This window comes from Garra rufa, chromosome 1 (assembly GCF_049309525.1).
Source record: "Garra rufa chromosome 1, GarRuf1.0, whole genome shotgun sequence".
NCBI classification, from domain to species: Eukaryota; Metazoa; Chordata; class Actinopteri; order Cypriniformes; family Cyprinidae; genus Garra; species Garra rufa.
In genome coordinates this window covers 16,106,524-16,132,700 of record NC_133361.1, presented here as the reverse complement: position 1 = coordinate 16,132,700, position 26,177 = coordinate 16,106,524, and positions in this window count along the sequence as shown.

The window sequence follows — 26,177 nt, the reverse complement described above, 5'->3', positions numbered from 1 at the left end:
GCCACAAGGCCCAAACTTGGCAGAGACCTGGGCCCTTGTCCCGAAAGAGTTGCTATATCTATTTGGACTGATCAGATGTACAGTTGATTTATTATTAATTTTTGAATATGACAAATTTCCCAATGAATTACATGGGCTGAGAAAAAATGCGCCCTCTAACAGTAATACCTCTCGACTGAAGAGGCGGGATTCAAACCTCTTACTTACAGTCACTCTGAAAACGGTGGAAATACAAATAAATACCGCCTTAAAAATTTAAATATTACAGCGATTTAACTCTAAATACCCATTAGAACATATCAACAGCTAAATTCAGTGGTTTGTGAGTAGTTCTTGTAAAAGAAAAGTTCGCACCCTTCAGCGCTTATACAAGCCGTCGGCATGTACTCTCTCTGTATGTGCTCATAAACAACATAATTTGCACGAATTAGAACGCCTTTAAAATTAATATATTTCAGCGATTTATTTGTAAATACCCATTAGAACACATCAACAAATCAGCCTTTTGTGATCTGTTTTATTTCAAAGTTAAAGCACTGTCTTCAGCAAATGTGTTATACAGACGAGCTTTCACGGGTCGGAGCTAATTTACTCGACTGAGAATTATGACTGCACGTCTTTTAAAAGCATTTAAATAAAAACACTCTAGCGATCCAACACAATAAATATAGAAGAATATTTTAAAGAACAACATTAGCTGCAAAAGAGCTATTCAGTAGGTTTCACTAACGAACATGTTACCGAGCTGTGACCTATACTTTCACTTTGACTTCGGTGGAAAATGCAAATAAATAACGCCTTTAAAATTACAATATTCCAGCCATTTAATTGTAAATACCCATTAGAACACATCAAGACCTGAATTCAGCTGTTTGAGCGAATTTATTGAAACCCCTAAGCATTTCCTTCACCGCATACAGGTTGCCTTCAACGAGTATACATGGAGACGAACGACATAATTTGCACGAATTTGACCGCCTTTAAAATTACAATATTGCAGCGATTTAATTCAGTCCACCCATTAGAAAATATCAACAGCTAAATGCAGTTGTTTGTGAGCTTTTTTTTTTTTCATACAGAGAGCGATGTGTTCAGCAGTGTGTTAAGACATGAGCTCCGAGATGTCCGACTGACAATTATACATGACTGCACGTCTTTTAAAGGCATTTAAATACAAACACTCCAGCGATTGCAGACAATAAATATAGAAGAATATTTTAAAGACCTACATTGAGTGCAAATGACTTTTTTCACTGGCTTAACTAACTAACATTGAATGCACTGCTCAGTCTTCATCTGCATCAAAGACATAATTTGCACGTCTTTTAAAGGTATTTAAATACAAACACTCCAGCGATTAAACACAATAATAGTAAAGTAATATATCACACAGCTTAAATGCTTGCTTATTTCTGCTTTTAGGCTCAGCCGCACAGCAACGCTTTCAAGCACGCGCTGCATACTTGTTGTATGGCAAGCCGTTTTAACCTAAAATACACATAAATCCTCTATGGCAAGCTGTTTAGCCTAAAATATACTAAGCATTACTTATCGTAATAGCATTTTTACTAGCAACAATTCAATCAGAGAGCTCTAAGTGTTCTGGGCTGGCCCTTTTGCCCGAAGGCTGCCCGGTTTGCTTCTCCAAGCCAACATTTAAAGTTTGTCATCGAACTTTAGCTTCTAGTTATTATTAAGTTGGCTTGAGAAAGCCAACTTACTGATATTCTATTTAAACTTATTCTTATTTTTATTATTCTTCTTCTTCCTATATAAAATTTCTGACTGCTACTCCTCCTAGAGCTTTAACTCTACAAACTCCAAACTCAGCCCAGATCTTCAGACTGGTCAGACTCGATATGCTATATCTTTTCTAACTGATCGGACTTACGGTTTTCCTAAAAATCCCGATTAAACCTGGGAAAAAAATCTCATTGACTTACATTGATGGAATGTTCAACTCCAACTGTCAAAATTCAAATTTAAACTGCCAGAATCCTTTGAGACTCAATCAAGCTTCCCTTCTATGAACTATATTTCTAATCCATTCAAACTCATTCAAACTCATCTATCTTTCTAAGTCATGCTAACAATATGCTAATCATGCTAAAATCATGTTAGTGACTTGCTAGTCATCCTAAAATCATGCTAGTAACTTGCTAGTCATGCTAGAATCATGCTAGTGACTTGCTAGTCTTGCTAAAATCATGCTAGTGACTTGCTAGTCATGCTAAAATCATGTTAGTGACATGCTAGCGACTTGCTAGTCATGTTAAAATCATGCTAGTGACTTGCTAGTCATGTTAAAATCATGCTAGTGACATGCTAGTCATGCTAAAATCATGCTAGTAACTTGCTAGTCATGCTAGAATCATGCTAGTGACTTGCTAGTCATGCTAAGATCATGCTTGTAACTTGCTAGTCATTCTAAAATCATGCTAACGACTTGCTAGTCATGCTAAAATCATGCTAGCGACTTGCTAGTCATGCTAAAATCTTGCTAGCGACTTGCTAGTCATGCTAAAATCATGCTAGCGACTTGCTAATAATGTTAAAATCATGCTAGCGACTTGCTAGTCATGTTAAATTCATGCTAGCAACTAGCTAATCATGCCAGCAACATGCTAGAAACATGCTAGTAACCACCCTGGGTACCCTAGCAACCGCATAGCAACACCTTAGCAACCACCCTAGGTACCTTAGCAACCGCATAGCAACACCTTAGAAACCACCCCGGGTACCCTAGCAACCGCATAGCAACACCTTAGCAACCACCCTAGGTACCTTAGCAACCGCATAGCAACACCTTAGAAACCACCCCGGGTACCCTAGCAACCGCATAGCAACACCTTAGCAACCACCATGGGTACCTTAGCAACCACATAGCAACACCCTAGCAACCACCCCAGGTACCTTAGCAACCGCATAGCAACACCTTAGCAACCACCCTAGGTACCTTAGCAACCACATAGCAACACCTTAGCAACCACCCTAGGTACCTTAGCAACCACATAGCAACACCTTAGCAACCACCCTAGGTACCTTAGCAACCACATAGCAACACCTTAGCAACCACCCCGGGTACCATAGCAACTACATAGCAACACCTTAGCAACCACTCCGGGTACCCTAGCAACCGCATAGCAACACCTTAGCAACCACCCCAGGTACCCTAGCAACAGCATAGCAACACCTTAGCAACCACCCTAGGTACCTTAGCAACCACCCCAGTTACCATGGAAACTGCATAGCAACACCTTAGCAACCACCATGGGTACCCTAGCAACCGCATAGCAACACCTCAGCAACCACCATGGGTACCCTAGCAACCGCATAGCAACACCCTAGCAACAACCCCGGGTACATTAGCAACCGCATAGCAACACCCTAGCAACCACCCTGGGTACCTTAGCAACTGGTTAGTCATTCTAGCAAACATGGTAGTCATGCTAGATACATGTTAGAAGCATACTATCGACTTGCTTTTAAACTTTCAAAACTTTATACTTTTAAACTTTTTAAACTTCTTTAAACTTTTTAAACTTTTAAAACTTCTTTAAACTTTTTAAACTTTAAACTTCTTTAAACTTCTTTAAACTTTTTAAACTACTTTAAACCTTTTTTTTACTTCTTTAAACTTTATTAAACTTTTCAAACTTTTTTTAATCTATCTATCTATCTATCTATCTATCTATCTATCTATCTATCTATCTATCTATCTATCTATCTATCTGTTCAATCTTCAAGCTTTAAAACTGCTGAAAACTTCAAACTATTTCAGACTGAAAGTCAAACTTTTAAAACTTTTACAAACTTTAAAAACTATTTTAAACTATCTGGTCAGACTTTCTCAAGCCAACTTCAAAGTTTGTCTTGACGAACTTTTTTATCTAGTTATGTTGGCTTGGAGAGCCAACATACTGTTATGCTATTTAAACTTATTATGTTGGCTTGGAGAAGCCAACATATTGTTATGCTATTTAAACTTATTATTATGTTGGCTTGGAGAGCCAACATACTGTTATGCTATTTAAACTTATTATTATGTTGGCTTGGAGAAGCCAACATATTGTTATGCTATTTAAACTTATTATGTTGGCTTGGAGAGCCAACATATTGTTATGCTATTTAAACTTATTATTATTATTATTATTATTAAAATTCTTCTGAGACTAAAATTCTATACGCTACTCCTCCTAGAGCTTTAAGGCTACAAGCCCCAAACTCGGCGGAGCCCTGGGCCCTGGTCACCAAAGTGTTGCTATATCTTTTTGGAATGACCACACTTACAGTTGATTTAATATTAATTTTTTTACATGAAAAATTTCTATGGGATTTCAATGGGCTGAGAAAAAATGCGCCATCTAAAGGCGCAATACCTCTCCACTGAAGAGGCGGGATTCAAACCTCTTACTTACAGTCACTCTGAAATCGGTGGAAATACAAATAAATACCGCCTTAAAAATTCAAATATTACAGCGATTTAACTCTAAATACCCATTAGAACATATCAACAGCTAAATTCAGTGGTTTGTGAGTAGTTCTTGTAAGAGAAAAGCTCGCACCCTTCAGCGCTTATACAAGCCGTCAGCACTAGGCTTCTCTCTCTCGACATGTGCTCACAAACAACATAAATTGCACGAATTAGAACGCCTTTAAAGTAAATATATTTCAGCGATTTGTTTGTAAATACCCATTAGAACACATCAACAAATCATGCCTTTTGAGATCTGTTTTATTTCAAAGTTAAAGCACTGTCTTCAGCAAATGTGTTATACAGACGAGCTTTCGGAGCTAACCTGACTGAGAATTATACATGACTGCACGTCTTTTAAAAGCATTTAAATAAAAACACTCCAGCGATCCAACACAATACAAGAATATTTTAAAGAACTACATTAGCTGCAAATGAGCTGTTCAATAGGTTTCACTAACGAACATGTTACCGAGCTGAGACTTACTTTCACTTTGATTTCGGTGGAAAATGCATATAAATAACGCCTTTAAAATTACAATATTCCAGCCATTTAATAGTAAAAACCCATTAGAAACACATCAAGACCTGAATTCAGCTGTTTGAGCGAATTTATTGAAACCCCTAAGCATTTCCTTCACCGCGTACAGATTGCTTTCAACGAGTTTACATGGATACGAACGACAAAATTTGCACAAATTTGACCGCCTTTAAAATTACAATATTGCAGCGATTTAATTCAGTCCACCCATTAGAAAATATCAACAGCTAAATGCAGTTGTTTGTGACTATTTTTTTTTTCATACAGAAAGCGCTGCATTCAGCCGTGTGTTAGACATGAGCTCCGAGATGTCCGACTGAGAATTATACATGACTGTACGTCTTTTAAAGGCATTTAAATAAAAACACTCCCGCGATTCAACACAATAAATATAGAAGAATATTTTAAAGACCTGCATTGGGTGCAAATGACGTTTTTCATAGGCTTAACTAACATGAGATGCACGGCTGCATTTATGTGTCTGTTAACAAAGACATCATTTGCACGTCTTTTAAAGGTATTTTAATACAAACACTCCGGCGATTCAACACAATAATAGTTCAGTCATATAATAAAAAGTTTAAATGCTTGCTTATTTCTGCTTTTCGGCTCAACCGCACGGCAACGCAACGCGGCTTTCAAGCAGGCATCACTTATTCCAGTATGGCAAGCCGTTTTAACCTAAAATACACATATTAATCCAATATGGTGTTCTGGGCTGGCCCTTTTGCCCGAAGCCTGCCCGGTTTGCTTCTCCAAGCCAACATTTAAAGTTTGTCATCGAACTTTAGCTTCTAGTTATTATTATTATTAAAATTCTTCTGAGACTAAAATTCTATACGCTACTCCTCCTAGAGCTTTAAGGCTACAAGCCCCAAACTCGGCGGAGCCCTGGGCCCTGGTCACGAAAGTGTTGCTATATCTTTTTGGAATGATCAGACTTACAGTTGATTTAATATTAATTTTTTTGCATTAAAAATTCCTAAAATTTCGCCCTCTAATGGAGCAATATTCCAGTATGGCAAGCTGTTTTAACCTAAAATCCACACACGATCCTCTATGGCAAGCTGTTTTAGCCTAAAATATACTAAGCATTTCTTGTCGTACTGCCATTTTTACTAGCAACAATTCAATTAGAGAGCTTTAAGTGTTCTGGTCTGGCCCTTTTGCCCCAAGGCTGCCCGGTTTGGCTCTCCAAGCCAACATTTAAAGTTTGTCATCGAACTTTAGCTTCTAGTTATTATTATTCTTATGACCTAAAGAAATTTCTGACAGCTACTCCTCCGAGGCCTTTGAAGCCACAAGGCCCAAACTTGGCAGAGACCTGGGCCCTTGTCCCGAAAGAGTTGCTATATCTATTTGGACTGATCAGATGTACAGTTGATTTATTATTAATTTTTGAATATGACAAATTTCCCAATGAATTACATGGGCTGAGAAAAAATGCGCCCTCTAACAGTAATACCTCTCGACTGAAGAGGCGGGACTCAAACCTCTTACTTACAGTCACTCTGAAATCGGTGGAAATACAAATAAATACCGCCTTAAAAATTTAAATATTACAGCGATTTAACTCTAAAAACCCATTAGAACATATCAACAGCTAAATTCAGTGGTTTGTGAGTAGTTCTAGTAAAAGAAAAGCTCGCACCCTTCAGCGAGTATACAAGCCGTCAGCACGAACTCTCTCTGTATGTGCTCATAAACAACATAACTTGCACGAATTAGAACGCCTTTAAAATTAATATATTTCAGCGATTTATTTGTAAATACCCATTAGAACACATCAACAAATCAGCCTTTTGTGATCTGTTTTATTTAAAAGTTAAAGCACTGTCTTCAGCAAATGTGTTATACAGACGAGCTTTCAGGCTCGGAGCTAACTTACCCGTCTGAGAATTATACATGACTGCACGTCTTTTAAAAGCATTTAAATAAAAACACTCCAGCGATCCAACACAATCAATATACAAGAATATTTTAAAGAACTACATTAGCTGCAAATGAGCTTTTCAGTTTCACTAACGAACATGTTACCGAGCTGTGACTTATTTCACTTTGAATTTGGTGGAAAATGCATATAAATAATGCCTTTAAAATTACAATATTCCAGCCATTTAATTGTAAATACCCATTAGAACACACAAGACCTGAATTTAGCTGTTTGAGCGAATTTATTGAAAACCCTAAGCAATTCCTTCACCGCGTACAGATTGCTTTCAACGAGTATACATGGAGACGAACGACATAATTTGCACGAATTAGAACGCCTTTAAAATTACAATATTGCAGCGATTTAATTCAGTCCACCCATTAGAAAATATCAACAGCTAAATGCAGTTGTTTGTGAGCATTTTGTTTTTTCATACAGAGAGCGCTGCATTCAGCAGTGTGTTAGACATGAGCTCCGAGATGTCCGACTGAGAATTATACATGACTGCACGTCTTTTAAAGGCATTTAAATAAAAACACTCCAGCGATTCAACACAATAAATATAGAAGAATAATTTAAAGACCTGCATTGGGTGCAAATGACGTTTTTCATAGGCTTAACTAACTAACATGAGATGCACGGCTGCATTTATGTCTGTTAACAAAGACATCATTTGCACGTCTTTTAAAGGTATTTTTATACAAACACTCCAGCGATCCAACACAATAATAGTTCAGTCATATAATAAAAAGTTTAAATGCTTGCTTATTTCTGCTTTTCGGCTCAACCGCACGGCAACGCGACGCGGCTTTGAAGCAGGCGCTCATCACTTATTCCAGTATGGCAAGCCGTTTTAACCTAAAATACACATATTAATCCACTATGGTGTTCTGGGCTGGCCCTTTTGCCCGAAGGCTGCCCAATTTGGCTCTCCAAGCCAACATTTAAAGTTTGTCATCGAACTTTAGCTTCTAGTTATATTTTATTATTCTTATGACCTAAAGGAATTTCTGACAGCTACTCCTCCGAGGCCTTTGAAGCCACAAGGCCCAAACTTGGCAGAGACCTGGGCCCTTGTCCCGAAAGAGTTGCTATATCTATTTGGACTGATCAGATGTACAGTTGATTTATTATTAATTTTTGAATATGACAAATTTCCCAATGAATTACATGGGCTGAGAAAAAATGCGCCCTCTAACAGTAATACCTCTCGACTGAAGAGGCGGGACTCAAACCTCTTACTTACAGTCACTCTGAAAACGGTGGAAATACAAATAAATACCGCCTTAAAAATGTAAATATTACAGCGATTTAACTCTAAATACCCATTAGAACATATCAACAGCTAAATTCAGTGGTTTGTGAGTAGTTCTTGTAAAAGAAAAGATCGCACCCTTCAGCACTTATACAAGCCGTAAGCACTCTCTCTCTCTCGACATGTGCTCACAAACAACATAAATTGCACGAATTAGAACGCCTTTAAAATAAATATATTTCAGCGATTTGTTTGTAAATACCCATTAGAACACATCAACAAATCAGCCTTTTGTGTTTTATTTCAAAGTTAAAGCACTGTCTTCAGCAAATGTGTTATACAGACAAGCTTTCACGGATCGGAGCTAACCTGACTGAGAATTATACATGACTGCACGTCTTTTAAAAGCATTTAAATAAAAACACTCCAGCGATCCAACACAATAAATATACAAGAATATTTTAAAGAACTACATTAGCTGCAAATGAGCTGTTCAATAGGTTTCACTAACGAACATGTTACCGAGCTGTGACTTTCACTTTGATTTCGGTGGAAAATGCATATAAATAACGCCTTTAAAATTACAATACTCCAGCCATTTAATTGTAAATACCCATTAGAAACACATCAAGACCTGAATTCAGCTGTTTGAGCGAATTTATTGAAACCCCTAAGCATTTCCTTCACCGCGTACAGATTGCTTTCAACGAGTTTACATGGAGAGGAACGACATAATTTGCACAAATTTGACCGCCTTTAAAATTATAATATTGCAGCGATTTAATTCAGTCCACCCATTACAAAATATCAACAGCTAAATGCAGTTGTTTGTGACTATTTTTTTTTCATACAGAAAGCGCTGCATTCAGCAGTGTGTTAGACATGATGAGCTCCGAGATGTCCGACTGAGAATTATAAATGACTGCACGTCTTTTAAAGGCATTTAAATAAAAACACTCCAGCGATTCAACACAATAAATATAGAAGAATATTTTAAAGACCTGCATTGGGTGAAAATGACGTTTTTCATAGGCTTAACTAACATGAGATGCACGGCTGCATTTATGTGTCTGTTAACAAAGACATCATTTGCACGTCTTTTAAAGGTATTTTAATACAAACACTCCAGCGATTCAACACAATAATAGTTCAGTCATATAATAAAAAGTTTAAATGCTTGCTTATTTCTGCTTTTCGGCTCAACCGCACGGCAACGCAACGCGGCTTTGAAGCAGGCGCTCATCACTTATTCCAGTATGGCAAGCCGTTTTAACCTAAAATACACATATTAATCCACTATGGTGTTCTGGGCTGGCCCTTTTACCCGAAGGCTGCCCGGTTTGCTTCTCCAAGCCAACATTTAAAGTTTGTCATCGAACTTTAGCTTCTAGTTATTATTATTATTCTTATGAGCTACAGAAATTTCTGACAGCTACTCCTCCGAGGCCTTTGAAGCCACAAGGCCCAAACTTGGCAGAGACCTGGGCCCTTGTCCCGAAAGAGTTGCTATATCTATTTGGACTGATCAGATGTACAGTTGATTTATCATTAATTTTTGAATATGACAAATTTCCCAATGAATTACATGGGCTGAGAAAAAATGCGCCCTCTAACAGTAATACCTCTCGACTAAAGAGGCGGGACTCAAACCTCTTACTTACAGTCACTCTGAAATCGGTGGAAATACAAATAAATACCGCCTTAAAAATGTAAATATTACAGCGATTTAACTCTAAAAACCCATTAGAACATATCAACAGCTAAGTTCAGTGGTTTGTGAGTAGTTCTTGTAAAAGAAAAGCTCGCACCCTTCAGCGAGTATACAAGCCGTCAGCACGAACTCTCTCCGTATGTGCTCATAAACAACATAACTTGCACGAATTAGAACGCCTTTAAAATTAATATATTTCAGCGATTTATTTGTAAATACCCATTAGAACACATCAACAAATCAGCCTTTTGTGATCTGTTTTATTTCAAAGTTAAAGCACTGTCTTCAGCAAATGTGTGTTATACAGATGAGCTTTCACGGCTCGGAGCTAACTTACCCGACTGAGAATTAAACATGACTGCACGTCTTTTAAAAGCATTTAAATAAAAACACTCCAGCGATCCAACACAATCAATATACAAGAATATTTTAAAGAACTACATTAGCTGCAAATGAGCTTTTCAATACGTTTCACTAACGAACATGTTACCGAGCTGTGACTTACTTTCACTTTGAATTTGGTGGAAAATGCATATAAATAATGCCTTTAAAATTACAATATTCCAGCCATTTAATTGTAAATACCCATTAGAACACATCAAGACCTGAATTCAGCTGTTTGAGCGAATTTATTGAAAACCCTAAGCATTTCCTTCACCGCATACAGATTGCTTTCAACGAGTATACATGGAGACGAACGACATAATTTGCACGAATTAGAACGCCTTTAAAATTACAATATTGCAGCGATTTAATTCAGTCCACCCATTAGAAAATATCAACAGCTAAATGCAGTTGTTTGTGAGCATTTTGTTTTCAGAGAGCGCTGCGTTCAGCAGTGTGTTTAGACATGAGCTCCGAGATGTCCGTCTGAGAATTATACATGACTGCACGTCTTTTAAAGGCATTTAAATAAAAACACTCCAGCGATTCAACACAATAAATATAGAAGAATATTTTTAAAGACCTGCATTGGGTGCAAATTACGTTTTTCATAGGCTTAACTTTAACATGAGATGCAAGGCTGCATTTATGTGTCTGTTAATAAAGACATCATTTGCACGTCTTTTAAAGGTATTTTAATACAAACACTCCAGCGATTCAACACAATAATAGTTCAGTCATATAATAAAAAGTTTAAATGCTTGCTTATTTCTGCTTTTCGGCTCAACCGCACGGCAACGCGACGCGGCTTTGAAGCAGGCGCTCATCACTTATTCCAGTATGGCAAGCCGTTTTAACCTAAAATACACATATTAATCCACTATGGTGTTCTGGGCTGGCCCTTTTGCCCGAAGGCTGCCCAATTTGGCTCTCCAAGCCAACATTTAAAGTTTGTCATCGAACTTTAGCTTCTAGTTATTATTATTATTCTTCTTCTGAGACTAAAATTTTCTGACTGCTACTCCTCCTAGAGCTTTAACTCTACAAACTCCAAACTCAGCCCAGATCTTCATACTGGTCTAACTCGAGTTGCTATATCTTTTCTAACTAATCGGACTTACGGTTTTCCTAAAAATCCCGATTAAAACTGGGAATAAAATCTCATTGATTTACATTGACGGAATGTTCAAACTCCAACTGTCAAAATTCAAATTTAAACTGCCAGAATCCTTTGAGGCTCAATCAGGCTTCCCTTCTATCTACTATTTCTAATCCGATCAAACTCATTTAAACTCATCTATCTATCTATCTATCTATCTATCTATCTATCTATCTATCTATCTATCTATCTATCTATCTATCTATCTATCTATCTATCTATCTATCTATAAATCTGTCTATCTATCTATCTATAAATCTGTCTATCTATTAATCTATCTATCTATAAATCTGTCTATCTATAAATCTATCTATCAATCTGTCTATCTATAAATCTATCCATCTATTAATCTATCTATCTATTAATCTATCTATTAATCTATCTATCTATAAATCTGTCTATCTATAAATCTGTTTATCTATTAATCTATCTATCTATTAATCTATCTATCTATTAATCTGTCTTTCTATAAATCTATCTATCTATTAATCTGTCTTTCTATAAATCTACTATCTATTAATCTGTCTATCTATAAATCTATCTATCTATTAATCTATCTATCTATAAATCTATCTATCTATTAATCTGTCTTTCTATAAATCTATCTATCTATTAATTTATCTATAAATCTATCTATCTATAAATCTATCTATTAATCTGTCTTTCTATAAATCTATATCTATTAATCTATCTATTAATCTGTCTATCTATAAATCTATATCTATTAATATGTCTATCTATAAATCTATATATCTATAAATCTATCTATTAATCTGTCTTTCTATCTCTCCATCTAAATCATGCTAACAATATGCTAATCATGCTAAAATCATGTTAGTGACTTGCTTGTCATGCTAAATTCATGTTAGCGACTTGCTAGTAATGCTAAAATCATGCTAGCTACTTGCTAGTCATGCTAAAATCATGCTAGCGACTTGCTAGTCATGCTAAAATCATGCTAGCGACTTGCTAGTCATGCTAAAATCATGCTAGCGACTTGCTAATCATGTTAAAATCATGCTAGCGACTTGCTAGTCTTGCTAAAATTATGTTAGCGACTTGCTAGTATTGCTGAAATCATGCTAGTGACTTGCTAGTAATGCTAAAATCATGCTAGCGACTTTGCTAGTCAGGCTAAAATCATGCTAGCGTCTTGCTAGTCATGCTAAAATCATGCTAGCGACTTGCTAATCACGTTAAAATCATGCTAGCGACTTGCTAGTCTTGCTAAAATCATGTTAACGACTTGCTAGTCATGCTAAAATCATGCCAGCAACATGCTAGTAACCACCCTAGGTACCCTAGTAACCGCATAGCAACACCTTAGCAAACCACCTCAGGTACCTTAGCAACCGCATAGCAACACCTTAGCAACCACCATGGGTACCTTAGCAACCACATAGCAACACCTTAGCAACCACCTCGGGTACCCTAGCAACCGCATAGCAACACCTTAGCAACCACCCCGGGTACCCTAGCAACCGCATAGCAACACCTTAGCAACCACCCCGGGCACCTTAGCAACCACATAGCAACACCTTAGCAACCACCCTGTGTACCTTAGCAACCGCATAGCAACACCTTAGCAACCACCCCGGGTACCTTAGCAACCGAATAGCAACACCCTAGCAACCACCCCAGACACCATAGCTACCTACCTATCTATCTTTCTATCTATCTATCTATCTATCTATAAATCTGTCTATCTATAAATCTATCTATCTATCTTCAATCTTTAAAACTGCTCAAAACTTTAAACTATTTCAGACTGGAAACCATCAAACTTAAAACTTTTTAAACTTTTTAAACTTTTACTACTTTTTAAAGCTTTCAAAACTTCTTTAAACTTTAAGGCAAAGCTTTCTCAAGCCAACTTAAAGTTTGTCTCGACGAACTTTTTTATCTAGTTATGTTGGCTTGGAGAAGCCAACATATTGTTATGCTATTTAAACTTATTATTATGTTGGCTTGGAGAGCCAACATACTGTTATGCTATTTAAACTTATTATTATTATGTTGGCTTGGAGAGCCAACATACTGTTATGCTATTTAAACTTATTATTATTATGTTGGCTTGGAGAAGCCAACATATTGTTATGCTATTTAAACTTATTATGTTGGCTTGGAGAAGCCAACATATTGTTATGCTATTTAAACTTATTATTATGTTGGCTTGGAGAGCCAACATACTGTTATGCTATTTAAACTTATTATGTTGGCTTGGAGAGCCAACATACTGTTATGCTATTTAAACTTATTATTATTAAACTTCTTCTGAGACTAAAATTCTATACGCTACTCCTCCTAGAGCTTTAAGGCTACAAGCCCCAAACTCGGCGGAGCCCTGGGCCCTGGTCACGAAAGTGTTGCTATATCTTTTTGGAATGATCAGACTTACAGTTGATTTAATATTAATTTTTTTATATTAAAAATTCCTAAAATTTCGCCCTCTAATGGAGCAATACCTCTCCACTGAATGGAAATATGTCCCATAGAACTGAATGGGCTGAGAAAAAGGCGCCCTCTAAAGGAGTAAATCCTCTCTACTCAACAGGAGATCGCTGAGCTCTGACCTACTTTCACTTTGACTTAGGTGGAAAATGCAAATAAATAACGCCTTTAAAATTAAAATATTCCAGCGATTTAATTGTAAATACCCATTAGAACACACCAAGACCTGAATTCAGCTATTTGAGCTAATTTATTCAAAACTCTAAGCATTTTTCTTCACCGTGTACAGCTTCAGCACGTACTCTCTCTGTATATCTGCTCACAAACGACCTAATTTGCTCGAATTAGAACGCCTTTAAAATTAAAATATTACAGCGATTTAACTCTAAATACCCATTACAACACATCAACAGCTAAATCAGTTTGTGATCTGTTTTATTTCAAACTTAAAGCAGTGTCTTCAGCAAATGTATTACACAGACGAGCTTCTCGGAGCTAACTTACCCGACTGAGAATTATACATGACTGCACGTCTTTTAAAAGCATTTAAATAAAAACACTCCAGCGATTGTACACAATAAATATATTAGAATATTTTAAAGAGCTACATTGGGTGTAAATTAGCTATTTCAAACGTTTTACTAACGAACATGAGATGTACTGCTGCATCCCTCTGTCAGCAAAGAATTCATTTGCACGTCTTTTAAAGGTAATCAAATAAAAACATTCCAGCGATTGCACACAATAAATATAGAAGAATATTTTAAAGAGCTGCATTGAGTGTAAATGAGCTATTTCAAACGTTTCACTAACGAACATGAGATGCACGGCTGCATTTATGTGTCTGTTAACAAAGACATCATTTGCACGACTTTTAAAGGTATTTTAATACAAACACTCCAGCGATTAAACACAATAATAGTACAGTCATATAATAAAAAGGTTAAATGCTTGCTTATTTCTGCTTTTCGCACTGCAACGCGTCGTGGCTTTGAAGCAAGCGCTGGACGAATCTCGTATGGCAAGCCGTTTTAACCTAAAATACACATATTAATCCACTATGGCAAGCTGTTTTAGCCTAAAATATACTAAGCATTACTTATCGTAATAGCATTTTTACTAGCAACAATTCAATTACAGAGCTCTAAGTGTTCTGGGCTGGCCCTTTTGCCCCAAGGCTGCCCAATTTGGCTCTCCAAGCCAACATTTAAAGTTTGTCATCGAACTTTAGCTTCTAGTTATTATTATTATTATATGTTATTATTCTTATGGTACACGAATTTACAAACGCTACTCCTCCTAGGGCTTGAATGCCACAAGCCCCAAACTTGGCAGATACCTGGGTCCTGCTCTGAAGTTAGTTGCTATATCTTTTTAGACTGATCAGACTTACAGTTGATTTATTATTAATTTTTGAATATGACACATTTCCCAATGAATTACATGGGCTGAGAAAAAATGCGCCCTCTAACAGTAATACCTCTCGACTGAAGAGGCGGGACTCAAACCTCTCACTTACAGATCTTTACTCTGAAATCGGTGGAAATACAAATAAATATCGCCTTAAAAATTTAATTATTACAGCGATTTAACTCTAAATACGCATTAGAACATATCAACAGTTAAATTCAGTGGTTTGTGAGTAGTTCTTGTAAAAGAAAAGCTCGCACCCTTCAGCGCTTATACAAGCCGTCAGCACGAACTCTCTCTGTATGTGCTCACAAACAACATAAATTGCACGAATTAGAACGCCTTTAAAATAAATATATTTCAGCGATTTGTTTGTAAATACCCATTAGAACACATCAACAAATCAGCCTTTTGTGATCTGTTTTATTTCAAAGTTAAAGCACTGTCTTCAGCAAATGTGTTATACAGACGAGCTTTCACGGCTCGGAGCTAACTTACCCGACTGAGAATAATACATGACTGAACGTCTTTTAAAAGCAGTTAAATAAAAACACTCCAGCGATCCAACACAATAAATATACAAGAATATTTTAAAGAACTATATTAGCTGCAAATGAGCTATTCAATAGGTTTCACTAACGAACATGTTACCGAGCTGTGACCTATACTTTCACTTTGACTTCGGTGGAAAATGCATATAAATAACGCCTTTAAAATTACAATATTCCAGCCATTTAATTGTAAATACCCATTAGAACACATCAAGACCTGAATTCAGCTGTTTGAGTGAATTTATTGAAACCCCTAAGCATTTCCTTCACCGCGTACAGATTGCTTTCAACGAGTATACATGGAGACGAACGACATAATTTGCACGAATTAGAACGCCTTTAAAATTACAATATTGCAGCGATTTAATTCAGTCCACCCATTAGAAAATATCAACAGCTAAATGCAGTTGTTTGTGAGCATTTTGTTTTCATAGAGAGCGCTGCGTTCAGCAGTGTGTTAGACATGAGCTCCGAGATGTCCGTCTGAGAATTATACATGACTGCACGTCTTTTAAAGGCATTTAAATACAAACACTCCAGCGATTGCACACAATAAATATAGAAGAATATTTTAAAGACCTACATTGGGTGCAAATGACTTTTTTCATAGGCTTAACTAACTAACATTGGATGCACTGCTCAGTCTTCGTCTGCATCATCAAACACATCATTTGCACGTCTTTTAAAGGTATTTAAATACAAACACTCCAGCGATTAAACACAATAATAGTAGAGTAATATATTACACAGCTTAAATGCTTGCTTATTTCTGCTTTTAGGCTCAACCGCACAGCAACGCGTCGTGGGTTTCAAGCACGCGCTGCAAACTTGTTGTATGGCAAGCCGTTTTATCGTAAAATCCACACACGATCCTCTATGGCAAGCTGTTTTAGCCTAAAATATACTAAGCATTTCTTGTCGTACTGCCATTTTTACTAGCAACAATTCAATCAGAGAGCTCTAAGTGTTCTGGGCTGTCCCTTTTGCCCCAAGGCTGCCCAATTTGGCTCTCCAAGCCAACATTTAAAGTTTGTCATCGAACTTTAGCTTCTAGTTATTATTATTATTATTATTATATGTTATTATTCTTATGGTACACGAATTTACAAACGCTACTCCTCCTAGGGCTTGAATGCCACAAGCCCCAAACTTGGCAGATACCTGGGTCCTGCTCTGAAGTTAGTTGCTATATCTTTTTAGAGTGATCAGACTTACAGTTGATTTATTATTAATTTTTGAATATGACACATTTCCCAATGAATTACATGGGCTGAGAAAAAATGCGCCCTCTAACAGTAATACCTCTCGACTGAAGAGGCGGGACTCAAACCTCTCACTTACAGTCACTCTGAAATCGGTGGAAATACAAATAAATATCGCCTTAAAAATTTAATTATTACAGCGATTTAACTCTAAATACCCATTAGAACATATCAACAGTTAAATTCAGTGGTTTGTGAGTAGTTCTTGTAAAAGAAAAGCTCGCACCCTTCAGCGCTTATACAAGCCGTCAGCACTAGGCTACTCTCTCTGTGCATGTGCTCACAAACAACATAAATTGCACGAATTAGAACGCCTTTAAAATAAATATATTTCAACGATTTGTTTGTAAATACTCATTAGAACACATCAACAAATCAGCCTTTTGTGATCTGTTTTATTTCAAAGTTAAAGCTGTCTTCAGCAAATGTGTTATACAGACGAGCTTTCAGGCTCGGAGCTAACTTACCCGACTGAGAATAATACATGACTGAACGTCTTTTAAAAGCATTTAAATAAAAACACTCCAGCGATCCAACACAATAAATATACAAGAATATTTTAAAGAACTACATTAGCTGCAAATGAGCTTTTCAATACGTTTCACTAACGAACATGTTACCGAGCTGTGACTTACTTTCACTTTGAATTTGGTGGAAAATGCATATAAATAATGCCTTTAAAATTACAATATTCCAGCCATTTAATTGTAAATACCCATTAGAACACATAAAGACCTGAATTCAGCTGTTTGAGCGAATTTATTGAAACCCCTAAGCATTTCCTTCACCGCGTACAGATTGCTTTCAACGAGTATACATGGAGACGAACGACATAATTTGCACGAATTAGAACGCCTTTAAAATTACAATATTGCAGCGATTTAATTCAGTCCACCCATTAGAAAATATCAACAGCTAAATGCAGTTGTTTGTGAGCATTTTGTTTTCATACAGAGAGCGCTGCATTCAGCAGTGTGTTAGACATGAGCTCCGAGATGTCCGACTGACAATTATACATGACTGCGCGTCTTTTAAAGGCATTTAAATAAAAACACTCTAGCGATTCAACACAATAAATATAGAAGAATATTTTAAAGACCTGCATTGGGTGCAAATTACGTTTTTCATAGGCTTAACTAACTAACATGAGATGCACGGCTGCATTTATGTGTCTGTTAACAAAGACATCATTTGCACGTCTTTTAAAGGTATTTTAATACAAACACTCCAGCGATTCAACACAATAATAGTTCAGTCATATAATAAAAAGTTTAAATGCTTGCTTATTTCTGCTTTTCGGCTCAACCGCACGGCAACGCGACGCGGCTTTGAAGCAGGCGCTCATCACTTATTCCAGTATGGCAAGCCGTTTTAACCTAAAATACACATATTAATCCACTATGGTGTTCTGGGCTGGCCCTTTTGCCCGAAGGCTGCCCAATTTGGCTCTCCAAGCCAACATTTAAAGTTTGTCATCGAACTTTAGCTTCTAGTTATATTTTATTATTCTTATGACCTAAAGGAATTTCTGACAGCTACTCCTCCGAGGCCTTTGAAGCCACAAGGCCCAAACTTGGCAGAGACCTGGGCCCTTGTCCCGAAAGAGTTGCTATATCTATTTGGACTGATCAGATGTACAGTTGATTTATTATTAATTTTTGAATATGACAAATTTCCCAATGAATTACATGGGCTGAGAAAAAATGCGCCCTCTAACAGTAATACCTCTCGACTGAAGAGGCGGGACTCAAACCTCTTACTTACAGTCACTCTGAAAACGGTGGAAATACAAATAAATACCGCCTTAAAAATGTAAATATTACAGCGATTTAACTCTAAATACCCATTAGAACATATCAACAGCTAAATTCAGTGGTTTGTGAGTAGTTCTTGTAAAAGAAAAGATCGCACCCTTCAGCACTTATACAAGCCGTAAGCACTAGGCTTCTCTCTCTCTCGACATGTGCTCACAAACAACATAAATTGCACGAATTAGAACGCCTTTAAAATAAATATATTTCAGCGATTTGTTTGTAAATACCCATTAGAACACATCAACAAATCAGCCTTTTGTGATCTGTTTTATTTCAAAGTTAAAGCACTGTCTTCAGCAAATGTGTTATACAGACGAGCTTTCACGGATCGGAGCTAACTTACCCGACTGAGAATTATGACTGCACGTCTTTTAAAAGCATTTAAATAAAAACACTCCAGCGATCCAACACAATAAATATACAAGAATATTTTAAAGAACTACATTAGCTGCAAATGAGCTGTTCAATAGGTTTCACTAACGAACATGTTACCGAGCTGAGACTTACTTTCACTTTGATTTCGGTGGAAAATGCATATAAATAACGCCTTTAAAATTACAATACTCCAGCCATTTAATTGTAAATACCCATTAGAAACACATCAAGACCTGAATTCAGCTGTTTGAGCGAATTTATTGAAACCCCTAAGCATTTCCTTCACCGCGTACAGATTGCTTTCAACGAGTTTACATGGAGACGAACGACATAATTTGCACAAATTTGACCGCCTTTAAAATTATAATATTGCAGCGATTTAATTCAGTCCACCCATTACAAAATATCAACAGCTAAATGCAGTTGTTTGTGACTATTTTTTTTTTTTCATACAGAAAGCGCTGCATTCAACAGTGTGTTAGACATGATGAGCTCCGAGATGTCCGACTGAGAATTATAAATGACTGCACGTCTTTTAAAGGCATTTAAATAAAAACACTCCAGCGATTCAACACAATAAATATAGAAGAATATTTTAAAGACCTGCATTGGGTGAAAATGACGTTTTTCATAGGCTTAACTAACATGAGATGCACGGCTGCATTTATGTGTCTGTTAACAAAGACATCATTTGCACGTCTTTTAAAGGCATTTAAATACAAACACTCCAGCGATTGCACACAATAAATATAGAAGAATATTTTAAAGACCTACATTGAGTGCAAATGACTTTTTTTCACAGGCTTAACTAACTAACATTGAATGCACTGCTCAGTCTTCGTCTGCATCAAAGACATAATTTGCACGTCTTTTAAAGGTATTTAAATACAAACACTCCAGCGATTAAACACAATAATAGTAGAGTAATATATTACACAGCTTAAATGCTTGCTTATTAATGCTTTTAGGCTCAACCGCACAGCAACGCTTTCAAGCACGCGCTGCACACTTGTTGTATGGCAAACCGTCTTAACCTAAAATACACATAAATCCTCTATGGCAAGCTGTTTTAGCCTAAAATATACTAAGCATTACTTATCCTAATAGCATTTTTACTAGCAACAATTCAATCAGAGAGCTCTAAGTGTTCTGGGCTGGCCCTTTTGCCCGAAGGCTGCCCGGTTTGCTTCTCCAAGCCAACATTTAAAGTTTGTCATCGAACTTTAGCTTCTAGTTATTATTATTATTCTTATGACCTAAAGAAATTTCTGACAGCTACTCCTCCGAGGCCTTTGAAGCCACAAGGCCCAAACTTGGCAGAGACCTGGGCCCTTGTCCCGAAAGATATGCTATATCTATTTGGACTGATCAGATGCACAGTTGATTTATTATTAATTTTTGAATATGACAAATTTCCCAATGAATTACATGGGCTGAGAAAAAATGCGCCCTCTAACAGTAATACCTCTCGACTGAAGAGGCGGGATTCAAACCTCTTACTTACAGTCACTCTGAAAACGGTGGAAATAGAAATAAATACCGCCTTAAAAATGTAAATATTACAGCGATTTAACTCTAAATACCCATTAGAACATATCAACAGCTAAATTCAGTGGTTTGTGAGTATTTCTTGTAAAAGAAAAGCTCGCACCCGTCAGCGCTTATACAAGCCGTCGGCATGTACTCTCTCTGTATGTGCTCATAAACAACATAATTTGCACGAATTAGAACGCCTTTAAAATTAATATATTTCAGCGATTTATTTGTAAATACCCATTAGAACACATCAACAAATCAGCCTTTTGTGATCTGTTTTATTTCAAAGTTAAAGCACTGTCTTCAGCAAATGTGTTATACAGACGAGCTTTCACGGATCGGAGCTAACTTACTCGACTGAGAATTATGACTGCACGTCTTTTAAAAGCATTTAAATAAAAACACTCTAGCGATCCAACACAATAAATATAGAAGAATATTTTAAAGAACAACATTAGCTGCAAATGAGCTATTCAGTTTCACTAACGACCATGTTACCGAGCTGTGACCTATACTTTCACTTTGACTTCGGTGGAAAATGCATATAAATAACGCCTTTAAAATTACAATATTCCAGCCATTTAATTGTAAATACCCATTAGAACACATCAAGACCTGAATTCAGCTGTTTGAGCGAATTTATTCAAAACCCTAAGCATTTCCTTCACCGCGTACAGATTGCTTTCAACGAGTATACATGGAGATGAACGACATAATTTGCACGAATTAGAACGCCTTTAAAATTAATATATTGCAGCGATTTAATTCAGTCCACCCATTAGAAAATATCAACAGCTAAATGCAGTTGTTTGTGAGCATTTTGTATTCATACAGAGAGCGATGTGTTTAGCAGTGTGTTAGACAGCTCCGAGATGTCCGACTGACAATTATACATGACTGCACGTCTTTTAAAGGCATTTAAATACAAACACTCCAGCGATTGCACACAATAAATATAGAAGAATATTTTAAAGACCTACATTGAGTGCAAATGACTTTTTTCATAGGCTTAACTAACTAACTAACATGAGATGCACGGCTGCATTTATGTGTCTGTTAACAAAGACATCATTTTCACTTCTTTTAAAGGTATTTTAATACAAACACTCCAGCGATTCAACACAATAATAGTACAGTGATATAATAAAAGGTTAAATGCTTGAATATTTCTGCTTTTCGGCTCAACCGCACGGCAACGCGACGCGGCTTTGAAGCAGGCGCTCTTCGCATATTCCAGTATGGCAAGCTCTTTTAACCTAAAATCCACACACGATCCTCTATGGCAAGATGTTTTAGCCTAAAATAAACTAAGCATTTCTTGTCATACTGCCATTTTTACTATCAACAATTAAATTAGAGAGCTCTAAGTGTTCTGGGCTGGCCCTTTTGCCCCAATGCTGCCCGGTTTGCTTCTCCAAGCCAACATTTAAAGTTTGTCATCGAACTTTAGCTTCTAGTTATGTTGGCTTGGAGAGCCAACATACTGTTATGCTATTTAAACTTATTATTATTATAGTTATTATTCTTATGACCTAAGAAAATTTCTGACAGCTACTCCTCCGAGGCCTTTGAAGCCACAAGGCCCAAACTTGGCAGAGACCTGGGCCCTTGTCCCGAAAGATATGCTATATCTATTTGGACTGATCAGATGTACAGTTGATTTATTATTAATTTTTGAATATGACAAATTTCCCAATGAATTACATGGGCTGAGAAAAAATGCGCCCTCTAACAGTAATACCTCTCGACTGAAGAGGCGGGATTCAAACCTCTTACTTACAGTCACTCTGAAAACGGTGGAAATAGAAATAAATACCGCCTTAAAAATGTAAATATTACAGCGATTTAACTCTAAATACCCATTAGAACATATCAACAGCTAAATTCAGTGGTTTGTGAGTATTTCTTGTAAAAGAAAAGCTCGCACCCGTCAGCGCTTATACAAGCCGTCGGCATGTACTCTCTCTGTATGTGCTCATAAACAACATAATTTGCACGAATTAGAACGCCTTTAAAATTAATATATTTCAGCGATTTATTTGTAAATACCCATTAGAACACATCAACAAATCAGCCTTTTGTGATCTGTTTTATTTCAAAGTTAAAGCACTGTCTTCAGCAAATGTGTTATACAGGCGAGCTTTCACGGATCGGAGCTAACTTACCCGACTGAGAATTATACATGACTGCACGTCTTTTAAAAGCATTTAAATAAAAACACTCCAGCGATCCAACACAATCAATATACAAGAATATTTTAAAGAACTACATTAGCTGCAAATAAGCTGTTCAGTTTCACTAACGAACATGTTACCGAGCTGTGACTTACTTTCACTTTGAATTTGGTGGAAAATGCATATAAATAATGCCTTTAAAATTACAATATTCCAGCCATTTAATTGTAAATACCCATTAGAACACATCAAGACCTGAATTCATCTGTTTGAGCGAATTTATTGAAACCCCTAAGCATTTCCTTCACCGCGTACAGATTGCTTTCAACGAGTATACATGGAGACGAACGACATAATTTGCACGAATTAGAACGCCTTTAAAATTACAATATTGCAGCGATTTAATTCAGTCCACCCATTAGAAAATATCAACAGCTAAATGCAGTTGTTTGTGAGCATTTTGTTTTCATACAGAGAGCGCTGCATTCAGCAGTGTGTTAGACATGAGCTCCGAGATGTCCGTCTGAGAATTATACATGACTGCACGTCTTTTAAAGGCATTTAAATAAAAACACTCCAGCGATTCAACACAATAAATATAGAAGAATATTTTAAAGACCTGCATTGGGTGCAAATACGTTTTTCATAGGCTTAACTAACTAACATGAGATGCACTGCTGCATTTATGTGTCTGTTAACAAAGACATCATTTGCACGTCTTTTAAAGGTATTTTAATACAAACACTCCAGCGATTCAACACAATAATAGTTCAGTCATATAATAAAAAGTTTAAATGCTTGCTTATTTCTGCTTTTCGGCTCAACCGCATGGCAACGCGACGCGGCTTTGAAGCAGGCGCTCATCACTTATTCCAGTATGGCAAGCCATTTTAACCTAAAATACACATATTAATCCACTATGGTGTTCTGGGCTGGCCCTTTTGCCCGAAGGCTGCCCAATTTGGCTTTCCAAGCCAACATTTAAAGTTTGTCATCAAACTTTAGCTTCTAGTTATAGTTATTATTCTTATGACCTAAGAAAATTTCTGACAGCTACTCCTCCGAGGCCTTTGAAGCCACAAGGCCCAAACTTGGCAGAGACCTGGGCCCTTGTCCCGAAAGATATGCTATATCTATTTGGACTGATCAGATGTACAGTTGATTTATTATTAATTTTTGAATATGACAAATTTCCCAATGAATTACATGGGCTGAGAAAAAATGCGCCCTCTAACAGTAATACCTCTCGACTGAAGAGGCGGGATTCAAACCTCTTACTTACAGTCACTCTGAAAACGGTGGAAATAGAAATAAATACCGCCTTAAAAATGTAAATATTACAGCGATTTAACTCTAAATACCCATTAGAACATATCAACAGCTAAATTCAGTGGTTTGTGAGTATTTCTTGTAAAAGAAAAGCTCGCACCCGTCAGCGCTTATACAAGCCGTCGGCATGTACTCTCTCTGTATGTGCTCATAAACAACATAATTTGCACGAATTAGAACGCCTTTAAAATTAATATATTTCAGCGATTTATTTGTAAATACCCATTAGAACACATCAACAAATCAGCCTTTTGTGATCTGTTTTATTTCAAAGTTAAAGCACTGTCTTCAGCAAATGTGTTATACAGACGAGCTTTCACGGATCGGAGCTAACTTACCCGACTGAGAATTATACATGACTGCACGTCTTTTAAAAGCATTTAAATAAAAACACTCCAGCAATCCAACACAATCAATATACAAGAATATTTTAAAGAACTACATTAGCTGCAAATGAGCTTTTCAGTTTCACTAACGAACATGTTACCGAGCTGTGACTTACTTTCACTTTGAATTTGGTGGAAAATGTATATAAATAATGCCTTTAAAATTACAATATTCCAGCCATTTAATTGTAAATACCCATTAGAACACATCAAGACCTGAATTCAGCTGTTTGAGCAAATTTATTGAAAACCCTAAGCATTTCCTTCACCGCGCACAGATTGCTTTCAACGAGTATAAATGGAGACGAACAACATAATTTGCACGAATTAGAACGCCTTTAAAATTACAATATTGCAGCGATTTAATTCAGTCCACCCATTAAAAAATATCAACAGCTAAATGCAGTTGTTTGTGAGCATTTTGTTTTCATACAGAGAGCGCTGCATTCAGCAGTGTGTTAGACATGAGCTCCGAGATGTCCGACTGAGAATTATACATGACTGCACGTCTTTTAAAGGCATTTAAATAAAAACACTCCAGCGATTCAACACAATAAATATAGAAGAATATTTTTAAAGACCTGCATTGGGTGCAAATGACGTTTTTCATAGGCTTAACTAACTAACATGAGATGCACGGCTGCATTTATGTGTCTGTTAACAAAGACATAATTTGCACGTCTTTTAAAGGTATTTTAATACAAACACTCCAGCGATTCAACACAATAATAGTTTAGTCATATAATAAAAAGTTTAAATGCTTGCTTATTTCTGCTTTTCGGCTCAACCGCACGGCAACGCGACGCGGCTTTGAAGCAGGCGCTCATCACTTATTCCAGTATGGCAAGCCGTTTTAACCTAAAATACACATATTAATCCACTAAGGTGTTCTGGGCTGGCCCTTTTGCCCGAAGGCTGCCCAATTTGGCTCTCCAAGCCAACATTTAAAGTTTGTCATCGAACTTTAGCTTCTAGTTATTATATGTTATTATTCTTATGACCTAAGAAAATTTCTGACAGCTACTCCTCCGAGGCCTTTGAAGCCACAAGGCCCAAACTTGGCAGAGACCTGGGCCCTTGTCCCGAAAGAGTTGCTATATCTATTTGGACTGATCAGATGTACAGTTGATTTATTATTAATTTTTGAATATGACAAATTTCCCAATGAATTACATGGGCTGAGAAAAAATGCGCCCTCTAACAGTAATACCTCTCGCTTGAAGAGGCGGGACTCAAACCTCTTACTTACAGTCACTCTGAAATCGGTGGAAATACAAATAAATATCGCCTTAAAAATTTAATTATTACAGCGATTTAACTCTAAATACCCATTAGAACATATCAACAGCAAAATTCAGTGGTTTGTGAGTAGTTCTTGTAAAAGAAAAGCTCGCACCCTTCAGCGCTTATACAAGCCGTCAGCACGAACTCT